Raw genomic sequence first — 6818 nt, 5'->3', positions numbered from 1 at the left:
CAGGGATTAACCTCCTAAAATGTTCCAGTGCAACCTCAGCCACAGAAACCGTGCCAACTTGGTAATGGCTATTAACATCTGCATGAACAAGAGTAATCCCCTGGGTTTGTTTGTGTTGTTTTTCTCTCTCTGTCTCTGATCGCTCGTATATATAGTTTTTTATGAGCGCACGGGATGCAGCCCTGCGGAGCCTCATTCTACTTTCCCCGGAGGGACGTGCTTTGAGTCGGGGCAAGTCCAAGGCCAAGCAAGGCAGACACAAGGCATCTAGTTGTGTTGCCCTCTTTCCCATAAGAACACCATCATTGTTAGAACAGGGGGGGAGACCTTGCAGGTCACGATGCCCCTTATGGATACATTGACTTCAATCACACCTACGTGGTCTCGTTCCCTGATGGTGCTGTCTACCTAGGGACTGAAAGTGCTGCAGCCACCTTTGACAACAACCTGGAGAAGTTTATCTCCACCATGTAAGAGTTCAGGCATGGTCCAGGCTGTTGGGCAACATCTGATCCCTGGAGACCACGCTCACGTTCGTGCTGATGGGGACGGCTCCCTTCTGCTTCCATTTTTCTCCCCTCACTCTCCTCGTAGGGGGAGAAGCAACTTTAAAGCATGGGAGAGACAGACAGAGAGAGCATGACGCCCTATAATCCAACAAGTCAACTTCCCGAGCTCAAACATGAACTGATTTTTTTTTTCTTCCCTCGCCTTATAAAAAAGAAATTGACTTTTGTTTGGAGTTTGTGAAAAGTGGGACTCGGGGCCCAGTCAATGGGGCTCCCCGCGGCGCGGGCTGAGTGGAGCCATCTCGAACCAGTCAGCCGCGGCACCAATTAATCCGCTCTTTGTCACAGCCCCGGCCTCAGCAGCAGCGGCAGCAGTAGCAGCAACACATTTGGCCATTGTTCAGACCTTCATGCAACGGGATTTACCCTTTCAAAGAGGCAGTTTTGTCCCAAAGAGTTCGAGCGGAAGTTTCTCACTGACAATTTGCCCCAAATAGATAGATTTGTCAGCAGCAACCTTTAAAAGCAAAAAGCCATGGAAGGAAAAGGGGAGAAAAAGAAGTGTGGGGGGAAGAGCAAGTGCATCCTTGTCCGTCCGTCCGTCTGTCTGGGGGTCTGTCCTGAGCAGGTGGGGTGGGCGTGGGGCCTGAGGTACAGCAGGGTGAGGTGGCGCTGATGGGGGCTCTCGCTCATGGCAAGGCCGGTGTAGCAAGGGAGCTAACAAGCTCCCGGGCTGCTGTACGGCTGCTCTGACTTCTGAAAGCCTTTCAGGGAGCTTCTTTTACGTGGCTTTGTCATGCCTGCTACACAGCACCATGCCGGGCTGAGAAGGGTTTCCCAGCCTCGGGCGGGCCCCTGCAGACCAGGCCTGGTTCCCCACCGCCCTGCCACCAAAACCTACATTTACACCAACACCAGCATTTTTTTTCAAGGACAGTGCAACCATTTCCCATGCACAGGACCCTGGGGCCCATTTCTCAGGCAGAAAAAGGTGAAACAAACCCACGGGTATTTCCTGCCACCACACAAGTGCTGCTGCGCTCAAGAGCAGACTCCCCTGTGGGCTTCAAGGGCTGTTTGCATGAACTGAGGGTCTAATGACACCTTGCTGAGGGCACAGCAAGCTCTCTCCCCAGCCTAGACTCCAGCAGACCCATACACAGCCTCTCCCAGCAGCAAGGAGACAGCCCAGCACTCACACTGGGGGCAGCACTGGGGAAGGCCCCAACCCTGGCAGATTAGCACCTCTTTGCAGCACAAATCTGGTGAGAGTGGAAAAATATGCCACATCTCTGACTCCACCTCCCATCGTGTTCACCCTCTGCGTTGACTAGAAGTTTTCTGTGAGCTCCATGGAGCTGAAAACTTGAGCCCTGCCCTAGGAAAGCCTGGAAGAGGTTGTTTAGCTCAATACAATGTTGTCTTCTTTACACCAGAACTATCCCATCACTTAGACCCCAAGCATAGCCTGCCCTGCTCCAGAGGCATCAAAGAAGACAAATTTTCAGGGGAATGAATAGTTCTGCTGTGCCTATGGTGTTCATCTTCTAGTATTCAGGCAATCTTGGGTTCCCAAACACAGCTGAAGAAACCCAGTTCATTGAAGTAGGTCTGTTGTAGTTATCTGACTAGAAGGAATGGCATGAGAAATAGATGCAAGGCAGCTATACAGCCGTAAAACTTTGCAGTGAGCTCAGGAAACTTCATTGCTGGGTGACAGGCAGTCCAGCTCTTCTGTCAGACTACTTTGACTCGCTGTATCTTAAATGGATTTGATCTACGTTACTCAAAGAACCTCATTGTGTGAGTGCTGCCCTGCCCACTGGTGTATATTTGATGGCCTTCCCGAGGTATTTCCTGAAAGACGCAAGGAAAATGAAGGCCAAGTTCAAACTGACGTCTAAAATGTCATCGGCCTGCTTTATAACCACCCGGTTCCCTTAAGCCTGCCCACACCTGCTCTTTGAATGGAAAAAGGGTACAAGAGCCTGCAACCTAATTACGAACCAGACAGAAGCAGGGGTTGTTTGAAATTAGGTTGGGGCAGTTCCAAGCAGACTGGCTTACACCAAAGCTGGAAGACACTGAGCTAAAAACGAAACATTGTCACATGTTCTAGGTGGCCTTCAGCACAGAAGACAAAGCTCAAAAGACAGCTGCAGATCAGCAGTGTCCTCAGCTGCAGCAGGCAGGTGTAAGACCTAGGACCTTCCCCATCTGCAGGGGTGATTTAAGAGATTATAAGGCCAGGTAAGTAAGGACAGACACACCTTGCAATGGCACAAGACACTGAGATGTGCTCAAAGCCAAGCTGCACAGTTGCAAATATGTTCAAAGACAGTTTTCTCCAGAAAATCCAGGAGAGACAGAAACCCATGTGGCATCTCACCTTGCTCATATCCAGTTACTGGATATGGCTGAAAATATTCTGAGCCTTGCATGTTTACCAAGTGCACAAGTAAACAGAAGAAAGAACCCGGGTCCTCTGTTTATCTGTCAGGTGTTGATTCATTTCAGCCTTATGCCAGCAAAAGCACTAGGTGGACCTGAGCAGCGTCAGCCAACACCGGCTGTAAGGACAATACATAGAAAATGTCAATAATTATCAAACAAATGCTCCTGACAACACAAAATTGGTTAATTAGCCATACACTGGATTTTAAAGCAATTTCTCAACCAAATCACAGTACTTGGATCTCTCTCAAGATTTCCTAAACGTTGTGATCTAATATTCAGTATAGTCTCTGCACTTGTAATTGGAGTAAAAGCACTGTTGAGAAATTATCTATGCACTGGACTTCTTCTGCATGTAACCAAGTCATCTACCAGAGCTACACAGCTTTGCTTACCAACGTCAGCTTTACCACAGTGCAGGGTAACTATGAAAAGCAGTTGATGTGAATGCTACTAATTGTTATTATTCTGCAAGCACTGTTCCATGCAGTATTGCCACCCTTGCCCATCCTCTGAATTTTAGATTAAATGTTCCAATACTTTGTGCTCTGCATTGTAGCACAAAGAGTTAAGCCACAGGATAAAACTTTATCTTGTAAGTCCCATCACACTTTCCCCTGATATGTATTTCTTTAAAAGAGCCATTCCTCATGAAAAAGAGGGACATGTGGTTATTGGATCACATCTCACCAAAGAGATACCTTCTCTCATATCCAGCTACCTGGAATCCCCTGATGGATCACTGCGTCAGTAGTATGTGATTACCCCACACTGCAGAAAGCACTGTGAACCACCGAAATACACTGCGGGTTGAAGTGCATTATATTTGAGCTGGTGACTGACAGGAGTCTCCAGTTCAGATGGGCTGCCTGCAGCTCCCATTGTTCATGCCAGGTTTTGCAGATCATCTGCACACCAGCAGTCCTGCTGAAGCCTATTGAAATACTTCGTGTTTCATACGGAGGATGGAAGACTGCAGGATCAGAATCTGTCTCTCAGTGATATATTTTCATTTGACTGCATTTTCTGTTCAGATAGAACAAGTGGAAATAGCTGCAGGAGTTAAATCATTTTACAGGGGATCATGGCAGAGCTCTGCTTTCTTCTTTTCTAAGAGCTTAGAGTGCTAGATTTTGTTACACAGACTTAAATCCCTCGTTTATCAAGTTCACTATCCTGTCCTCAACAATTTCTGATATTTCAAGTGGCAGAAACCCCCCAGCTAACCTCATAATGCATCTAGTTCGTTGCAGAGTGACACATACTGTGCTCTTCTCTGTTTGGACTCACAAGTAATTTCTCTACCTGCAAAGATATTCTGCGACCTATATTTTATGAAGCAAGAGATAGAGCAAGAATGTCTATAAATGTCGTAGATAGTCATAAAACTAGTCATCTCTTCTTAAAATCTATCTGCACCAACTGACTCAATACATTCAGGCAGCACTGAATGCTATGTGCTGACTCAATGCTGCATCTGGAAATACTTATTTTTGTTGGTTCCAAAACTGTTTCCCTAAATAGATGCCACGGATCTGGTCTCCAGCCAATATCAAGAGACATAGCTAAATTGAAGTCAATGGAGCCGAGCCATTATATTGCCAGGTAGAAATATGTCCCTTCTGAAGAACGTTCTTTGCTGCCATTACACTGTATATTGTGTGATTGCCTCAGAGGTCAGCCTGTTAATAGGCTTCTACAGCAAAATTTGGGAAGCCAATCTACCTTAAAAATTACACTCAAAGATTACACTCAAAGCGCTATCAATCAGGGTCATAGCTGAGGCAACCCTTTCCTACATGGACACACACAACTATTTAGGACTTAACCAGAGATATTCATTTAAAAGATTGGTAAAATGATTTTTAAATGTCACAGCATAGCTCCAAGATGTATTTATTCTATGCAGTCAGCATTCTTTCATTGACAATTTGCAACTATTGAAGTATAGACCTGATCTTATTGCAAGTTTTCTTTAATCGAGATAATATTTTTGCCCTCATATTCTGACCTTTAACTAATTTTTTACTGCTGTGTCTCTACTGCCTTCAGTATCGATTTTGTCTTTGTGTTCTTGTCAGTTAAACTAAAATGAGGCTGTTTCTCTCTAAATTAGATTGCAGCTGCTGCTACATCATTGGCTTATTACGACACTTTGATTTATATCTAACTAGCAAACTAACAAATAAGTCAAGTTACTAACTAGAGCTGCTTTGTTAAGCACTTGTCTCACATTGTCTAGATGGGATCAGGTACCAGTGTAGGCGTATAAGCCAAGCCTGACATATCCCTTTCAAAGGCATATGTGATTAATGGGGCATTTCATTGCTGCAAGTGAACTCAGGCTTGTTCCACTCCTGAATAAAAGTACTGAGAAAAAGTGCAGTGACTTACACACATTCTCTTTTCCAACTGTCTTTCCAAGGTGCATTTTTTCTTGCTATTCTGCGCAAGGCAGCTTTGCAAATACATGACCATCAGATACACACGTAGAAATAGAGATACGAGGTCATTGTTTAACACAGTCGTTGGCTTCTTTAACCAAGCACGCACACGCAAGGGAGAAACTCACCCCTGTTTTGCCAGCAACTACAAGGAAAGCAGGTCTTCTCTAACTTTCTGCAGGACTGGTAAATCCAGGTCAAGGATGGGCTGAGAGCAGCTCAAGTGAAAGAGCTACCAGAGGTAGCTGTGATGAATTCACTGGGGACTCAACAGAGAGCGGCGGCTGAGCACAGAGTGTCACTGGCTCGGGGCAAGTCACTCCCAGCTGCAGCAGGAACACTTTTGCACTTTACAGAGCATATATAAACAAGAGGAAAGCCCTCTCACACCAGAAGGGAGGGAGCGTTTACAGGATGGTCTGTTCATTGGATCTTCTTTCTGCTTCTCCTCATCTTGTCCCAGAGGACTTTAGGTCAGCCATTCCACAGAGGTTTGTTCACTGAAGGTGAGTTTATTTTACTGAGATCCAAAAGTCTGTCGGATAGGACAAAATTATCTTCCTGAAATGCCTTTTTCCACCAACGACATGGAAAGGACAGCTCCAGAAGCACCGCAGCTACCTCTGCAGGGGAGGGAGCTGCACCCTCAATCTCCCTCAAGGATGGCAATGGGAGTTCATGTGACAGCTTCTTGGGCACTTCCAGGTGTCCTTCAGGTAGGATAAACCCCACACCAGATGTGTAAAACTACCTCAGTCGGTAATGGGTCACCACAATGACAAGGTTTTGCAGCCCAGGGCTCACAGCCAAAGACTTGCCCTCAGCAGGTGAGGAAATGGACAACCACACACTGTCTGGATGCATCTTAGGTAGCAAAACACGTGTGGCAGCACATCCAAACTCCCTGAGCAGCCTCTGCTGTAGCAGCCTTTGCCGTGCTGCGGCCTGGCTGTCTGCCTTTTTTTGGGTATGGAAATGGGTTTGTGGTGGTGCCACAGAATTAGGGGCTGACCAAAAAAAGAAAGGAGGAAGCCCCAGGCTTCAGAAGAATGGAACTGAGCGGCTATTTGCCATGAGCGTGCTGTTGCAATCATCGCAGTGCTCCTTCCTGACACCTGTAACAGGGGAGGGAAGTGGGGATAGTTCCTCATGTACCCTAAAGTCATAACAGCTCCTCCTCACTGGAGAAAATAGTTCTGTCTTTTCCTGCCTTAACTCCTTTTTGAAGAAAAAAGGCTATGTCAGGTTTGCCTGATCTTACCCAACTGTTTCCCATGGAAAGAAACAGATGAAAACGATATATCTGTGTATTCTTCTGCTACATTCATACGTCTGTCAGCTTAAGCTTTTCCCTCACCTGATCCTCTTCTCTTCTCTTCTCTTCTCTTCTCTTCTCTTCTCTTCTCTTCTC

The sequence above is a fragment of the Oxyura jamaicensis genome, chromosome 3 (assembly GCF_011077185.1).
Source record: "Oxyura jamaicensis isolate SHBP4307 breed ruddy duck chromosome 3, BPBGC_Ojam_1.0, whole genome shotgun sequence".
Lineage (NCBI taxonomy): Eukaryota > Metazoa > Chordata > Aves > Anseriformes > Anatidae > Oxyura > Oxyura jamaicensis.
This window is presented reverse-complemented; position numbering follows the sequence as displayed.